The sequence below is a fragment of the Anneissia japonica genome, unplaced genomic scaffold (genome assembly GCF_011630105.1).
Source record: "Anneissia japonica isolate Jap-2015-1 unplaced genomic scaffold, ASM1163010v1 scaffold288128_len588385_cov197, whole genome shotgun sequence".
NCBI classification, from domain to species: domain Eukaryota; kingdom Metazoa; phylum Echinodermata; class Crinoidea; order Comatulida; family Comatulidae; genus Anneissia; species Anneissia japonica.
Genome location: NW_022731216.1, coordinates 231,193 through 250,074, shown reverse-complemented (window position 1 = coordinate 250,074; position 18,882 = coordinate 231,193). Strand labels below are relative to the sequence as shown.

Below are 18,882 nucleotides of genomic sequence, written 5' to 3'. Positions count from 1 at the left end.
GCCGAAAACAAAGTTATTATTGGTCAGAATCAGCATGATAAGTTCACGGAGATGTGATTTAGATGGGGTTTTGCCCCGAATTTGCTTGTAATTTGAAATGCACGCATTAACACCTTCTTCATGAGGGATATTAGTATATAATGACGAAACATCAAGTGTAGCCAGAACCTGTCTCTTATACACATCTAGATGTGTATAAGAGACAGTATATATATAATATATATATATAAAATATTGGAATTTTAGTCATCTTGAATTCAAGATATTCTAAAAATATTTATTCATTTATGCATTTAAATCTCTGGATAAATCATTTGGCTTATTTATTGAGGCACGCCTCTAAAGTTTAGTTTTGGCCTTCCTGTTTACTTGTTTAGACTGTTTATTCTAATCCCACCTAGCCTAGCCTATTGTTTCTAATCATGCTGTTGGAATTCCAGTCATCTGAAATTCAAGATATTCTGAAAATATTTATTCATTTATGCATTTAAATCTCCAATAGATAATTGATCAATTTTGAAATTGGTGCAATATGAATTTTGTTTATTATTACATTAGTATTTATATTCAATCACTCAGAATAGTTTCTATTTCCAGTGATGAACTTGATTTTGTGGCGTTAATATTCTAGATATGTTCTCTTGAATTTGGCCTTGGAAATTTCACTTTTAAATTCAAATGCATTCATTCCAACAGCCCACATGACATGGATTTTTAAAAATCTGTCTGCAAATTCACATTAACGAACTCCATAGATTATGTAAATGGATTTATTTTCATCGTTTAGTTCATTATCTGATAAATTTTGCACTCAATTCTACTATCAATTTTGCTGCTTTCTTTACCTCACTTTTTTTCAAATCTATATCATTAGTGTTTCTATGGATATATGAAGAAGAGAATTTTAAGGAAGTTGGCCTAAAGAATTTTAGTACTGAAATTGATCTGCCTGTTCATAAATAGAATTATCATTCAAATCCACTCCTTTTCTAAATACAATAAAAGTTGTCTCCCTACTGAAATATAAATATTTTTCATGTATTTTAGTTAAGTATAATAAAAATATACTATTCCAACTACCGTAAATATACCAATAAACACACTTTACCATTTTTAAGGGTTTAGTTCGGCACTTATTCAACATTACATTGGCTTTATTCAAAAAGAGTGTTAATGTAACGCTAAAATGAGCATTATTATTATTTGTCTCGACAAAAGGCCCGGTAACAAATTTATGTATCATGATTATTTAATGGGTAAAAAATAGTAAAAGTAATAAATGAATTAAAGTATAAAATCACATTGCTGTATGAAAACTAACATCTTTAAATAAACTAAATTTTACAATCGGTACATCATTTACTATAATAATTTATTAATATTTAGTTTCATTTTAAAATTAAAGGTCCATTCCTTGCAAAATTTTCAGTTTTTAAGAAAAATCTGATATTTATATGTTATGATAAAGATTTATAAATATAATACACAATTGCTAGTGTAGCTGAATTTAGACATTCCTAAACATGAAAAAAATCTAGAGTAATACTGAAATTTAATTTTTTGTGTTACAAACAAAAAATAAATGAGGATGAATTTTTTTATGTTTGATTTTGTGGTAGGTCTGCGAAGAAATATAGTAGGCATCGGAAACATAAGCTTATCTAACACTGCTAGGCTAGGCCTAGCCTTACTTCGATTTAGGTTCTGTTACCAGACATAAAAACGGCCGACATGATATTTTCCGTTGCTAGTATTTATATTTGTAAAATGTAATATTTCATTGGAATTATTTCAAATTTGTTTAAAAAAAAAAAGATTCTGACCGAGATCTTCACAATTAACAAACATCTTAGGCTTTCTCGATCGACCGCAGTGTGCAAGATGCGAAGTACAATAATTAATCTCATTAGAGAGGGTGCACTTTGTTGACTGTATAAAGTATACACAAAGTGAGAGCGTTCCTGAAGATGCGATCTACAACCTCTGAATTTGCTTAGTAACAAAGAAGTCATCAAAAAAAGGGTAATCTCCTATGAGAAATAGTCTCTATTTCTCTTTTTTTTTCTCATTTTTTTTTTATAATCTTGCATAAACTAAAATTTATGCCAATATTTTTCCATGGTTTATAACTAGAGAAATGCATATGCATTTTTTTTTTTTTTTAAATTCTTTTTTTAGTGAAATTTTGCTGGGAATGAAGCTTAAAAAGTTGTTACATGTTGTTTATGTAGTCTGAATGAAACTCGGCAATGTTTTTATTAAAACAAAATACATTTCTAATCTATGCTACATTGCTTAATCGAGAGTGACGCTTATTCATGAGCCATGCTTAGAAAAAAAGATCATGTTTGGTGTGATGTTTATTCAACACCAGCGCTTATTCAAAAGAGGCACTTAAAACTATCCTAGTTAGCATTAGATTTTCCATTACAGTACTTTTTCTAATACATTTTTTTTTTTCAAATTCTTTGTTTCTCCTCTCTAGCTAGTGTTGTTTGGTCCAAGTAAGGAGGCACCTGATCCCAGAATCAATACTTAACAAAGGCTAACCGGAGTACATATGCACAGACCTCTAGTTGGCAGTGACGGTTGTAACCCCATGCTGCATTTTATTGGTTTTTTTCTTGCTTTTTATTGTGATTTTTCATTGTCTAACCTACAGTATTGTTGAGCGCATACAGACCTTGTTTATTTGCACTTTATAAATCTATCTATTATTATTATTTGCTGATGGGGCCTGGATTGAATCAATTGTGTATGTCAGTGTTGGCCCTGTATCTAATTAAATTGAATTGTATTTAATTGAAGGGTATATAGTAGAACTTATATAGAATTAATAGACAGCTTTAGGGCCAATAATAATTGTAGGGGTACCCTATTTTAGGGGACATTAACCAAAAACTTAAGGTCCACTTATTAAACGTTTTTTGCATGTACAGTAGTCATACAATGATGACAAAATGTTTATAATTGATAACATTCATTATAGGCGTAGCAGGTTTAAGGCAGCCTCATACCCCTTCAAATAGTGAGGATTAAAGTATGCATGTATTCTAGATGAGTTGATGCTGCTTAATTGATATGAAAATTATAATATGCATATATAAAATGATTCAGGTCTATAGGTTGTCATTATTCATAGAAAATAGTTTTTGTGGTTTTTTTTTTAAATTGAATTTTGAAAGCAATACTATAGGTCAATTCTTTTCTGTAAAGTAGTTGTAAATTTATGTTATTACTTTATATGTAAATTATAATACATGCATAGAATATGTTTTTAATATGTAACTACAATTTTACAGCACAAACTCAGGGCTTTGAAACTCAAGACATAATTGGAATTCATGATCCTGTAATGTAATGGCAAGCATCTTAACCACCAAGATACAGTTCCATTCCATTAACATTGCAGGATTCGAACCCAGGACTACGAAAGAAAGGTAAGCATTTGAACTACCAATGCAACTCAACTAAACTTTATTGGAAAATGTTGCCATGCACATTGAGAATGTATTAAATTCACCAATAATTTCACATTCCAGTCAGTGTGCTGAGGGAGATTGTAATGTACGGTCAAAAATTTTACAGTAGGAAATTATTTTGTGTTGTGACCAAAACTTTAAACAATGAACTATTTTTTGAGTAATAGTAAAGATGCTGGGATCCAGGACCCTGGGATTTGATTTGAGAGCAGGTATCTTAACCACCAAGTTACAACATCATTTTATTCACATTACAGGATTTGCACCCAGGACCTTAGGATTAAGCCTAGGGGATTGGAACTTAGCTTTTATAACAGTACTGTATATTCTCACATGTAAGCCAAAAGGCTTAAAATAGAGAATTACGATCGCCAACCAGAGAGGCATTTTATACCCGCAACGCATACAAAATGCAAATTTACGACTCAGATGAAGCAATAACTGTTTATAATAGTATGAATGCAATTTTTAAATGTGGGGAAATATTTTTTGATTGAACACTTAAAAGCCATAAAATGGTATTATTTAGATGGTTATCCCTACACTTGACTCTGTTTTTATCCAGCTGATGCAGTATCAAGACCATAAAAAGCAGTACATAGTAGGAATAATTGGAAATTCGAGGACATACAAAATCGTCCATAAGTCTTTTCAAACTCGGGAGTCCTCTGATACAAAGATCGCCCAATACACAGGAATATGTTCGGTTCATTATTTGTTGGAAAATTTTCAGCATGTATTAAATTCATATAAAGATTTGAAAATATTTTAGGTTCTTACATTTCAAATTGATGGAAAATATTGCAATGCAAAATAAGGCGGTAATAAAAATTCATCAATGATGAAGACTTAAAATTGTTTCACTCATGAAAAAATAAGCATCGGTTTCTTGCGTTACAAGTTGATGGAAAATTTTGCCATTCAGATTCAGGATGTAATAAAATTCATCAATTATTTTTCTCCTCGATTTGATGATTTGAAAATGTTTCAATGAAAATTACATCGTTTTTTTCCTTACAAGTTGCTTTTATATTTGGAATGTGAGTAGTATGGCAGAATGGTTTACATACACTTGAGAAAATGAAGCTAATTCTTACGTAGTCCTTCGTCTATTTGACATATTATATATTAATTTACTTTGTTTGCTGTTGCAAATATGAGAAGAGAATTTACTCCCCTGCCATTAAGTGTTAAAAGGCAAGTCCATATGGCTTGCAGTTTATGTTGATTGACAGTTGGAATCAAACTTATCAATCATATGTGGTTAAGCATGTAGCACAGAAGCATGGCTTTTGACTTTCATGAATTAAAGGTGCATGGTTCAAGTCAGCTAGGATTAACACATTACTTGTTCCCTTGGCCCATGTAATGCATTTAGATATTTCTCTTTGCCTGATATTAATGGGTCAGTTTATAATAATTATAATATAATTTACATCTGTTCAAAAGGTGATAAAATACAATATTAAAATAGGCAACATTGAAACAATTTTTAAAATATTATATAGAAAGACTACAAAAATATAATTTTCATTATTAATTACATCATTAAAATAATTGAAAATTTGAAAATTAACTATCTCACTAATACAATTAAAACTGTGCCCTTGAATCTAACTTTGTTTAAAAACACTCCAAATATCTGTGATCAATCATGTTCTAAGATGAGATCTTCCAAAATAAGAGGAAATGCTTGATTTTTTTCGTTAGGCTGCACATTCATAATATTATAATATTGTTAGCAACACTTTCATTCATTTGTACGTTCTTTTAAAGGGAAAAATTAATAAAAGTTTTTAAAAACAAGAATTGACTTAACCTTACTGGCAATACAAAATCATCCTAGTAGAATAGGGACTTGTGTATTTCAGTTTATTTTTTTTATTCAATTTCACACAGGCAAATATACAAAAAAAACAACAACAATGAGATAAAGTTGCTGGGGATGGAAAAAGGTCAACAAGCGAGTATTGCACCTGTGATAGCTGCCAATCCCAAATTGCATGTATAACAAAATAAAAAATAAAGGATATAAAATTGAAAAATGTTGCACTAAAATGTTTCGTAAAATGGAACTCTGTACATTAATTTTGTTGCAAGCAATACCAGTGCAATAATTGTAGGAGTGTCTGAGACTTCCATGTGCAAAGATGAGCACATGTTCTCTAGGAAAACACCTTAACTTTATTTTAATTTTTGATAACTTTATAAATTCTTTGTTAGCCAATGATTAACAATTTCTTATAGATAACAATTTACTTTAGCCAATTTATTAATATACTAATTTTAAGTAGAAAATATGATATAAATGACATTTTCTAATACTCTTGCTAAAATGTATATCATTGACATCGTAACCATGTGACTGTCTATGTATCTTTTATATATTCTGATAAATCCTAGACATCCTGATTTGCTGATGCCCAGCTACTCCCTACTGAAAATTCAAATTCGAACCAGAGTGTTTCACTGTATCTGATTAACACTTGCTATTAGGAACTCATTAATTCTTGAATCTCTTCCCATCTCCCATAATCATACACATCAAGTACTCGCTAAACATTTCTAGGTTACTCCAATCATCTCCTTATTAATACATAACAATTTGTCTACTTTATTCTAAAGATAGGTCCTTGTGTGATACAGTCTGTAAAATCTAACAAAAAATAATTGCTAAATGAGATGCATTTTCAAAACAGTTACCTTTTTTTCAGATTTACAGACATTTTACTACAAATTCAAAATAGATTATTGAAAGAGGTCTAGGCCTTTTGCCACCTGGCCTATTGAGTAAGCCCTATATTTAGTTAGTTGTGTGACTAATAAACCGTATAATTTTTTATAAATCAATCGTGACGTTATCACTCTAACTTCCAATGTTATTTGCCTATCATCCCCCCCCCCCAGTCCACTAATTTTTCTGTTAGTAGATGCTTGGCTTGATTTTTTTTAGGTTCGTGTGCAAAAAAAATCCTCATTTTTTCGTCACCGCGAAGATATCCTGCACTGTGATGAAAATTGAATTGTAATTGAAAATGACTTTCGTAAAACAAGGTTAATTAGAACCCGAAGAAAGTTACTTTAAATTCAATATTAAGTATGAACAATTAAGCAACTCCTTGAATCAATGAGCCCTAATAAATTAAACAAAGTGAAGCTGCTCTTTCAGTTTTATTTTTATCATTCTTTTATGTACATTATGATTCGATGTTATTTTTGAAGATTATTTAAGTTTTCATCTGATGTAAGAAACTTAAATTATACAAGTACATCTGCAAGTTTCCTAAAATGGGCAAAGCTATTGAGATTCATGTCATATAATAATAATAATAATAATAATAATAATAATAATAATAATAATGGTAGACTTAATGTAGCACATATTGTTAATCTCTCTCTGCACTTCACATTATCACTACCCCGGTCATTGGATTAAACGCCTATGGAACACAAACTCAAGCTTCCTGGGGGAGTATTCCATAATGTTGCAACAGCTACATCAGCGCATTTTGGTATTCAACCCTACCAGGTGCCCACTTATACTTGGGTGTAGCATAGAGAAAATAGAACAGTGGAGTGAAGCAATGTAGACAAAGTGCCTTGCCCAAGGACATAAGTGAAATTCACAGTGAGGGTTTGAAACCCTGACCTTGAGGTTGGGAACCAAACGGTTCCCGCTGCACCAAACCACTTTCACCATATATAGATTAAGTCTTACGTCAAAAAGCCCCTAATTTACTGTTGACCCTCAATTATGAAATTGAAAATGTTTATGAAATTCGAACAGTCTCTATTACACCCTTGATAACTTGAATAGAAAATAAAATTTAAACTTAATTGATTAAGATATTAATTTAAAAAAAATGAATACTGTTGTATATGTTTTTGGAATCTATGTGCTCGATTGACAAGAAAAATATACAAAAAATGCTACACGTTATAATAATACAATAAACCACTAAGCTATCTTACATACATTACTGCACATTACAAAGACTTGTTTTATTGTGAACCCATCAAAAGCATTATACAAATTGTTTCAGGTAATATCTTTAAGAGCATTACTAATTTCAGAATCTTCTAATACCAATTTCATGATAGGTAGGCCTACTAAAAGATTAGTAAAATTAAGTGGGATGGATTGAAATTTTAAAAGCTCTTTCATATAATTAAACGTAATTCATCATTTGATTTACGATTTCAATCTCTTGTTATAATGGTGCTTAGGGAATTTTGTTTTATAATACAAGATACAAGATATATTAACTGTCTACGAAAAACAGAAATTTGTTTTACACTGGCATTGAAATGATATATAAAACATGAATAGAACAAAAATCCTATAGTATGAAATAGTAAATAATGTCTTAATCTTATGTAGTACACAAAATACAACTACCGTAAACATATTGTACGCATATCATATTAGTAATATCATTTACAATTACTAATTTCAGAATCTTTAATACCAATTAGTTAAATTCAGTGGGATGGATTAAAATTTTTAAAACATAATTAAAGTAATTCATCTTTTGATTTATGATTTTAATCTCTTGTTATACGAGGGAGTTCAGGAAATTTTGTTTTATAATACAAAGTACAAAGTATATTAATTGTCAGCACCAGTTCATCTTTTTATTAAGAAAGACAATGGCCGTGTTTCTGCAGCGCTTATTACCATGTGATCATCGGATAGCAGCCATTTTGTTATTTTTCACTGCGGAAACAGGACCCAACGTGTCAGATAAGTTTCCTATAAATTATCGGATGAGAATCAGATAATTTATCAGAATCAGAAAAAAAGCATCTAATGGGAAATTAAATAACCTTTGACCAAGGTCAAAGCATGGTACAGTACATGCAAATAATTCTTTTTGTACCGCAAGGACAATTTTTTGTGGGAATGTTTCTAAGGCAACTAGTAGTTAGTAGGCCTAGTATCAAACACTTAATAAATAGTGAGTTACTTTTTTCAGGCTTAGTGAATTTCAAAAAAGCTGCTGCACTTGACATCGACGGTGTTGCCCAGCTACTCTGGGCCTAGGCCTGTCAATATTGTCTATTAATTATACTGTAAAGTACACCAAACAAAGCTATAATTTTTTTTATTCTTTATTTCTCCATAGCTACACTAAAGCACCATTTTGATAGACATTTCCCAGATTAGGCCCTATAATGTACTTACCAAATGATTTCTTGGCCTATCCATCTTGCGCAAAAAGGGTCTGTCACCTGCTAATTACATTACTATTATTGTATAGTACAGGTAGTATTAGAGTATTTGTAAAATTAATATCTAGCAGAAAAAACAAAAAATTCTACTTTGTTGTTTTTACAATAAATATTGATGTGTTCAAATTTACTTAATTTCAATGTTTTTACTGTGCGTTGTTAACAAATGTCTTGAAATCCTGTGTAGAAGTGATCATTATTACTTTAAAGGCCCTGCATACTAGAACTCTTACTTCCTTGCATTGGATAATTACAAAAAAAAATGTGTTTCATTTTAAACTGCAAGAAGTATTTAAATATATGCCATATACATGATTTAAAAGTGCAAAAAAGCTCCGGCTTCTAGGTCCCCTTGACCCCACCGGAGCCTTTTGGCGGGCCCCTGGATCCCCTCCCCTTGGATGAAGCTGGCTATTGGCCTGCATCGTACAACGGCTATACGACCAATTGCCAATGAATCCAACTCCACTCCCTGCGAGCACTAGACAACCTGACGTCTGCTGATTTTCGGTGGCATTCTGAACGAATCGAGATTAAAAATAATCCATCGTGTGTCTAGGCCATCAGGCGCAGTTAATGCCCGGTTTTAAAGGCTTGTATTATCATTTTTCGGAGAATTGTTTTTAGGAACAAAGTAGAGAATTTAATATAATTGTTTTCCTCCCCAAAATTCTCAAACCACCTTCTTCTCACCATATCTCAAAGAATGAAAAAGTAGATAATTTGAATGAAGTTAATTAATGCTTTTGTGGATAGCTTTTACTGTCATTTTTTTGTCTTTCGAGCTAAAATGGCGCCATTTATTTCACATGCATTCATATACGTACTGTATTTGTACATAAATTAGCATAAAAAGTTAATTAAAATAAAATGATTTAATTATTATAATTGGCTTGTGTCAATTTTTTTTTTCTTTTTACATCCAATAGCAAGTACACCCACCACTTACAGGATGAGAATGATGCTTTATAAATTAGGCCTTTTTATGAGGCTTAAGAAGTGGAGTTTTAGTATTTTTGTCTTGATAAAAAGCCCTGCTATGACAAGAATTGAACCCAGGACCCTGGGATCAGAAGGCAAGCATCTTAACCACTGAGAAATTCAACTACACTCCACTCTTGTGATTTTTTAAGAAGAAACAAAGACACCCACCTCGCTAGACCAACTTTTTTTCACATTCATTCATACAGCAAATAGAAACAAATTAAAGATTGGAACCATATAACCTCCATAATATCTAGGCTATAACTTCCTCCTCCTTTTATTAATGGTAGGGATTTATTCCATCTCGTTCAGTGCACTCCGAAAGTGATTTAAACAAATTACTTTTTCCTGTTTTTGTTTGAAATTAATCCATTCACATTAATTTCTTTACACAGAATATGATTATTTCCAATCCATTAGTAGCTCAAATGCTGTTTTCAAAATACACAATTCAATGTTTATGTGAATTATGAATACGAAAATCACTTTAGCTACACGTAAAAAAATCATTAATTACAATTATATATGGAATTGTTGAAAGAACATTATTTATGAAAATGATTCTCCATGCTTTTCCTTGAAGCAGTAAAATGCGGCGATCGCATGCTTCGTTGAGTGAAATTAATGAAATCTTTCATTTTTTCCGTTGCTACTTTTGCCTTGCAGTGGTTGTATGTATTAAGTGTTGCAATATCATACAACTGTTGGTGCCATTTTACATTCAGTAAAACACTCAATTTGTATTCTAGTATCAAATACAGTGAACATTAGCCTCGGAGAATCGTACCAAAAGTATTAAAAGATGGTTTCTGAACGATTTGGTGACTTACAGGAAGACGCTACCTAACAAAAGATACAAAATGCATATTATTTGACCTGGGAATGAGACTAAATATGCATATCGTTTGTTTTGTATGGCCTAATTACATCCTTAAGTAGATATTTTAGTACGCATCTGGCAACAGTTTCTTGTATGAACCGATATTGCATACCGAAAGGTCCACTGATTAATCTTAGATAAGAAAGTATAATACATACTCCAAGTATTGAAATACACGCCATCGTGTTGGGATATTGCATACAGTATTTGTTTTCGCAAAATTCTTTTCTTACACAACTAGAGTAATTAGCAAATAAATTACCAAATTGGATGGAAAGGTTTTTATACCCAAGACAAACATACACAAGGTAGTCTCATAATATGAGGCTAGGGAGTGGTTTTGGTTGTGAGAAGTCACTGAGATTAGAAGGCAAGAATCAAACCATCTCCACTCTGAAGTCCTACTACTGTTAATATTTCAATGTAGTTTGATTATTTCCAACTTATACTATCTGATTTCAAAGTAGCATGTACGTTCATATTCAATAAATTTGTTAAATTAATGATTTTTTCTAACCGCTTTACTAAGAAGATGTTTCTATCACTAATCAACATTTTGTTTAGACTCCAAACACAATTTCTAAGAGCTATGTCCGCCGTTCTCATTTAGTTTAAGCAACTGAAGTACTCATCAATTTATAGTTAATTTATGAGAGTGCATCTGACAATGTTAGAACAGGTAAGAGTGTTTTATGAAGACACAATAGATTTCCAAATGCCCGATTTCATTGTCATATAATTATTCTTGATTGGAATTTACGTGATAAACGCTTCCTGAGCTTGCTTACGTTTTCTGCTAAACACTTTTGGAGTTCTCATCGAAGACTTGCCTATCCAGAGATTACCGGCTGCTGATTAAAATTGAATCGCGCAAAAATTCACTTCATTCATCAAATCCAATTTAACTTGCAGTGAATGGAAGTAAGATCAGGAAGCATTAGAACCATACTGTATATCATCAGGTTTTTTCGCTGTTGTCACTGAACAACTACAGTAAATTTGATTTCTTCATTAACTTTTTTTTTCATCTTTTATTACTCTCTTTAGCTTACCAAGAAAAAACAGTGCATCAAAAACAAAAATCTGTTCTCCCGCAAATCCATGAAAAAGCCATGTAACCACTTGACAATTTAAAAGGATAAAATTAACATCATTTAATTAGAGGTTTATCAATTTTTTGATGATTTACACACTTTTTAGTGTAAAAATTTTAAAGTTAAACCAGTCAATTCATAGCCGTGCAGAGAATGTAGAACAGTTTTATTTATGCACCTGTTAATTCTGACCGGCTCTGGCAAAACCATCCGTTTGTTGAAATTTCCCACAAGCACCCAAAACATTATGGAATCAGAATTTTGAATATTTTCATGTTGTTGCATTTTATAAAAGAAGATATATTGAAAAACATGTCTGCAAAATGTCAATCACTAAATTTAACTGAAACATTAAAATTATTTTTAAAATACAAATCTGTTGATTTTGGAATCTGTTTTCTCAAAACCGATGTGGCTGAAAAATTAATGATTTAATATACAAAACTTCGCTAATACTTAATAAATTTCCATAAAATAAACACTGTTTTAAAAAAGACGTCATGCAGAATCTAAAAACACCAGAAGCTCAATTTTGAATTTTTCCTACAAACGGTTGGTTTTACCAGTGGGTCACAATTGGCCAAGACGATATCCCTTTGTTTTTATTTTAAATTGGAAGCTGATAACTTTATTAAGTATAAAAAAATAAGCAAAGAAAAAATAATTGTTCAAATTACAATTAATAATTCCTTTAAATTTGGACCAAAAAATGTATATTTACTGTACTTGCTTTTTTATATGACATTTTCAGCATGATTCTCAAACCTTTGTCACAGTGATTTGTTTGTTTCTTCAACTGCCTGAAGATGTGGTAATGTAACAGGTTTGTATTGGGTACTGCTTGTCCGTTCTAAAATGTGTTAGTTTTAATGTACAAGGTGGTGATATGCTCCAATCATCTCTATTCATCATTGGTTTTTCCTGATTAATAGTGCTTCTTGTATTTGTCTTTTCCTGAGCAGAAAAAAGCCATTGTTTTTGTCCTGATTATTTTTTTCTTCTTAACTGTTTTCCTATGTTTATGCACAGGGATTTCCTGCCTGGCACTTGGTCTGTTTCTGATATTCATACTTTGTCTAGTAAAGCAAAGATCACTTTATCAAAGATGTGCTTAATAAAGTATGACGCCATTCTACATATTTTGAATATTAATAAACTTGTAATTAAATTTTTATGTTTAATTTGCTTTTCTAAAGCTTTTCAAACTAGCTACTACTATGTTAAAGACAAATTACCCTGAAATGCATGAACATTTTTGCCCTTGACTTATAACACTTATAACATTATGCAAGGTAGAAGAACTAAAAAATACACTGACCTCCACGGTTGGTTTTTAGCGTAATGGTAAGAACACTCAACGTCATGCTTTGCTATTACCACTGCAGCCATAGTTTATGTCTCCATGATGTGATGTTGGTTTTCATGTTTATTATATTTTTACTTCATAATTTTGTTTAATATTTTTTGTTTTGTTTTTTATATTATTTTTACTACTTTATACTTTTTAAATGGTTTTAAAATTGTTGTTTGTGATTTTTGTTCTAGAAACAGTAGTAAATCTAGTTTCTTTCTAGTTGTGTCTTCTGTCTCGTGTCTGTTCTTGTATGAAATTAGAGTGTTGTCAATCAATATCAGTCACAAGTGTTCATTCTATCCAAAAATTAATTCCGGTAAATTTGTTGGGAATTGTCTTGTATCAAAGAGAGGGTTTGAGAGGGACTATCTGGGGCTAGGAGGCATTTTTATACAATTTGTTTTCTAAATTTTCCAAATTTAAGGTCTGCAAAGCTTGTGTACTTGAATCATCTTTTCTTTTTTTTTACGTCATATCACATACTATCAAATACTATAACGGATATTATACACACAGATACAAACATGCTCCGTATTTTGAAACCCATTTTATTTATTTTATAACAATCGTCCAACAGGAACGCTTCGTTCCCACTTAGAGGCGAAAATTGCAATATGCGATTTTGGACATTGATGTAATTTCTATGTCCTTTTGCAAAGTTTACATAAATTTTTTGATTCATATAACATCAAGGGCTATATTGGCAATATCAGTACTGTGAAACTAGGCCTACCATGAAAATGATGTATGAAATGTACAATTCAACTTCAAATATTTTTATTCCATAAAGCTTTGTCTATAGCAACTATCAAATTTCTTTAAAAAATACATCACATATGATGGAAAATAAGAGTTGAACATGTTCAACTTTTTTTTATACAATTTGATAGTATGTGATATGACGTAATCGTACCCATATATGGACGATAGTATGTGATATGACGTAATCGTACCCATATATGGACACATCACATTTTTTTTCACATAAAATTTGATAGTGTAGACAAAGCTTTAGTATGGTAAGTTAGCTGTGATTATAGGGATGAATGTAGGCCTATACCGCTATTATCAATGATTCCAGGCCTAGCTAAAAGTTGTCTTTCTTTATTGATGCAAAGTTTATTATGGTCCAGCATGTAATTTAAATGATTACAGAGAGAGTATAGATTTAAATATTGTTTTCTATATTAACAAACATTGATTTTAATTTTTTCTGGCCAATTGGAAACTTGAAATTAAAAGCGTTCAACTTGCTAACCGATAGCGTTTACTAACGGTTAGCATATCAAGATCCTGATAACGTTTAGCGCTCTCACACGGGTCCTAAAGGTTAGCTCCCGATTCGGATACTGTGGCTCTAGTATGAACCTAACCGTAAACACCTATTTGACTCAGCCTTGTTGGAAACCATACGCAATCAGAAAATTACTTCTACCAACTTGGTAACATCGACCATACAGTGTGAAAGCATGAAGTAAAGAAATTTAATTAGGTTTCACTGGGCTGTGTATTATTGAGTTGGCTATGCCTAGAATTTCCAGATCATTTTGGGCATAAAGTGTGATTGAAGTTCATAACCAAGTTTAATTATATTTTGATTAAGTCCACTAAAAACTATACGAACATCAACCACTGGCATCCTAAACTGCTTGCAAAATATTTAACATTGTGGGATTCTCACAATCCTATAAAGGGTTCATGCTCAGACTCATGCATACTTCTAGTATTTAAAATTGCTTTTTTCATTAAATGTCAAATTCTCTCTTTTTTTCCAAGTATGGAGTTGTGTAGCTTAGTGGTTAAGATGCTTGCCTTCTAATCCCAGGTCCTGGGTTCCAATTACTGTAACTCCCTAAGCCTCATAAAGACAATTGGTTTGTACATCTTCCATCCTGATACAATTAAAAGCCTGACTCCTTTGATTTTTTTTATATAACTCTGGTGAGGTTTTTAGGAAAATAAAGCCTATAATGCCATAAAACATGAGGGAGTGTTGGCCAATACAGTGGCAATGTAATTTTGCTTTGACCATTAATCGATAAAATGTCACAACATGGAACATTTCAACCGGTGATCTGTCGCTTTCACATTGGGCAAGTGGTACGACAGTGGGACGGATTCATTGGTCTATGGTTAGTTTATAAACAAGACTATGTACTCCATCTCGGATAATAAAGAATTTGGATTTTTACATTTTCAACCTAGATTCAGATGAATTTGGCCCCAATAAAATGTACAATAACACAAAAGATGTGCAAATGTAACTTTTACAACTTCTGATAAATCGTTCATTATCATGGATTAAATAAATTAACAGTATACAAAAAATAACATCTGGCATCATAAAATATTCATCACCCTACTTGGGGATTTGATCATTTATCTTGGCCAGGAATATGGATGAACATGTTGACATTTAATATTTCCTAGTGAATTTTAATGAATTTGCCTATGGGCCTAGAACACAATTTCATATGTCAAGTTTTCACTCCTGGTTTTTTATTCAATTGGGTGATACTTTGGCAACCAAGTTAAAAAGTGAAGTATCGCTCTCTTGTTAAATGTGCTCCATTCTTCCCTTGTGTCACTAGTCCCTATTAAAAATTGTATTTAAAATAAGAGTATATGGCCTAATAGAAATGAATTTTATAAAAATATGTTTTGTGTTTAATAATATGTTAGACTTATATAGCACTTCCTGCCAACAAGGACTCTAAGCGTCTCACATTATATACCCCAGTAATTGGATCAAGCACATATGGAACACATACTCAGCTCCCTGGGGGGAATTCCGTAATGTTCGATAACCATAACATGTTTTGGTTTGTTTTTATGTACTCCACAGCTGTTAGGTGTTGATGGAAATTAATTGATCCTCATGTTAATATTACGCTATGGATCGTATCTCATTTCGAGACATTAGGAAGAATTCATTTTTTTACTCGGAAAAATATTAATTTCATTTTTGTTGTTCCAGGTTTTTCTCAAAAAAAGGCAGTGTTGCTATGCCTACTGTGTAGTCATGCTCCTGTTAGCATGACCGGTGCTGTGTATGCAACTCTATATACAGTAATGTTCTAGATTCTTCATTATTATGCAATTCTTCTGATACTCAATTCTGTTCAGAATGTGAGTTTTTAAAAAGATATACATTCATTTATATATTCAACAAATTGTCTTTCTAGCATCTAGCTAGACTGCTGTATATCTAATTAAATGTTGCTTTAGAGTGCACGGTTAGTCTATGAAAAATGCATTCCTGCTCCCGATGAAAGAATAAATAAATATGTAATCTCTTTGTAGGGTGTTTGTGAATCTTTTACATGCACCTAAGGGAGTGTTTCTGAAGACAATCAATAATCATTACTGAAATGCCATTGAGATCAAATTTTTGCATCCCCATTTATAATAGTAGCATTAGGTAGTACACACTCTATTTTTATTATGAATTTTAATATAATGCTCACCAAAAATCAACTCACCTTTAAAAAGAATTTTTTAATAGCCATTAAAAGCCATTTGCAAATTAAAAAAATAGGAACTATGTAATGTACTATAAATTTAGTCCTATGTTGGGGCTTGAAATTTGTGTAACATCCAAATTAACTTAATTATAGTAGCATTATATAGTACACATTGTATTTTAGGATAGTATACTAATGCACGCCATCGTGTCAGGATTCAATATTTTGACGTTAATTATGTCATTACATTTTAATTATGAATTTTAATATAATGCTCACCAAAAATCAACTCACTTTTAAAAAGAATTATTTCATATAAAATCTATTTACAAATTTAAAAAAATAGGAACTATGTAATGTACTATAAATTTAGTCCTATTTTGGGGCTTAGAAGGTTGAATTATTATGTAATGTCCAAATTAACATAATTATAGTAGCATTATATAGTACACATTGTATTTTAGGATAGTATAATACATACTAATGCACGCCATCGTGTCAGGATTCAATATTTTGACGTTAATTATGTCATTATATTTTAATTATGAATTTTAATATAATGCTCACCAAAAATCAACTCACTTTTAAAAAGAATTATTTCTTATAAAATCTATTTACAAATTTAAAAAAATAGGAACTATGTAATATACCGGTACTATAAATTTAGTCATGTTTTGGGGCTTAGAAGGTTGAATAATTATGTAATGTCCAAATTAACATAATTATAGAGCATATGTAGTACACACGCTACTTTAATTATGAATTTTATTATAGTGCTCACTAAAAATCAACTTACTTTTGAAAAGAATTATTTCATATAAAAGCTATTTGCAAATTGAGAAAATAGGAACTATGTAATGTGCTATAAATTTAGTCCTATTTTGGGCTTAGGAGGTGGAATTACTATTTAATGCCCAAATAAATTAATTTAAGTAAAATTTGTATTTTGCTGCGCAAAAAAAAGATCATACCAATGTTGCATGTAAAAAAATGTTTAATACTATCATATACTAAGTATCACTACCAATTTGATCATAACACCCATTGACAATCTGTGTCCCAGTACAGGATTCTTCACAGATTTTTGTCTTGCAGTGCTACCATTAAAGTGTGTTAATATGATTTACTTTACCATTTTTATTTCGTACAGTATGTGCATGTTTTTAACACGTTATAGTTATAGTACTTGCATTATATTATTATAACAAATTCAAATTTGTAAGAATTCAAATTGCAGTATGCTTTCACCACCACAATAAACAATTTTAAAATAATATTTTATGATTAAATTATGAAAACATTTTTGTACTAACCTTAAGGAAGTAATTTTGGTTCTTATGAGATGAGTCCTGACAGAAACTCTCAGCTTCAACACTGATAAAGAATAGATTTTTGCTTTTTATATCACTGCTTGATATGAATGCTTTTCAAGGTGTAAAGTTCCCTCTTGTTGCCTGTGTTGTAATCCTTCCGAAAAGAAATCCAGAATGGTTGAGATGAGATTGTCCCGTTAATATGACATCCGTCAATTAAGATGTTTTATGCAGCAGCGCAAGTAGTGTGCAGTTTTTATGAGATTAAATCTTGGGCAGTATGACTCTTTTGCATATATGATAAATGCACAAGAATAATCCAGCTCTCGATTCTGAATTGGATAATCTGTTGACACAGTTGCAGCGATAGATAATAAATGAAAAGTAATTATCCAAAAATGTGCGATTCTTCAAATCAGTAATTACAAATTGTAGAGACTTCCTCGTGGTCAAGTTCCGCACAACTGTCTACCACGTTAGAATTTGTGTCCGGAGCGTTTTACAGCTAACAGTATAGTAATTGATGCTTGTGAAGTTAGAAAATTAAAAGATATGGAAGTCAGTTTCATTCCTCATGGGAAATGTAGACTTTGAAGTTCAAACACCTTGTAGATATTAGGAACTGCCAATGGCATGCTGAACAACTGTTCTCTTTACTGATCCGTTTCTTGTTACACAAAACGTCCTAATATTCAATTCTGATGGTGAGGCAGCTTAGAATAGAGTCGGTGTCTTCCCTGTGACTGAGCCGTAGATTAACCCGTGTGCGGCATTTGCACAATAATAAGTTGGCAATTGTTCTCGGAGAATCAGCGGACACATTAGCAGGGCTCCATCTTCTTCAGAATCGGAAAGTAATCCAATTCACTTCGTCTAATGACTCAATTGACTCAAGCACTGTAATCCATTATGGCCACTCTCAAAAATACTTTTGTTTCTCATAGCTATTTCCCCCTGGGGGTTTTTTGTTTCTCTAAATCATTTTACTATCCATAATGGTTTGAAATCTTACCATGCTGTTAAATTAAACTGTGTATGTAGGTAACAATTACTGCCAATTAGAAAATCAAGTGCTCCTA

General features: G+C 31.4%; 1 protein-coding gene across 1 annotated transcript in view; it reads right to left on the bottom strand.

Moving 5' to 3' along the window:
- Positions 1-18,640, bottom strand: part of LOC117115264 — a 24,464-nt gene extending 5,824 nt beyond the window's left edge. The window contains exon 1 of the mRNA XM_033258978.1: positions 17,804-18,640. The gene's annotated coding sequence lies outside the window, so the exon portion shown is untranslated. The remainder of the gene's footprint in view (positions 1-17,803) is intronic.
- Positions 18,641-18,882: the final 242 nt, after the last annotated feature.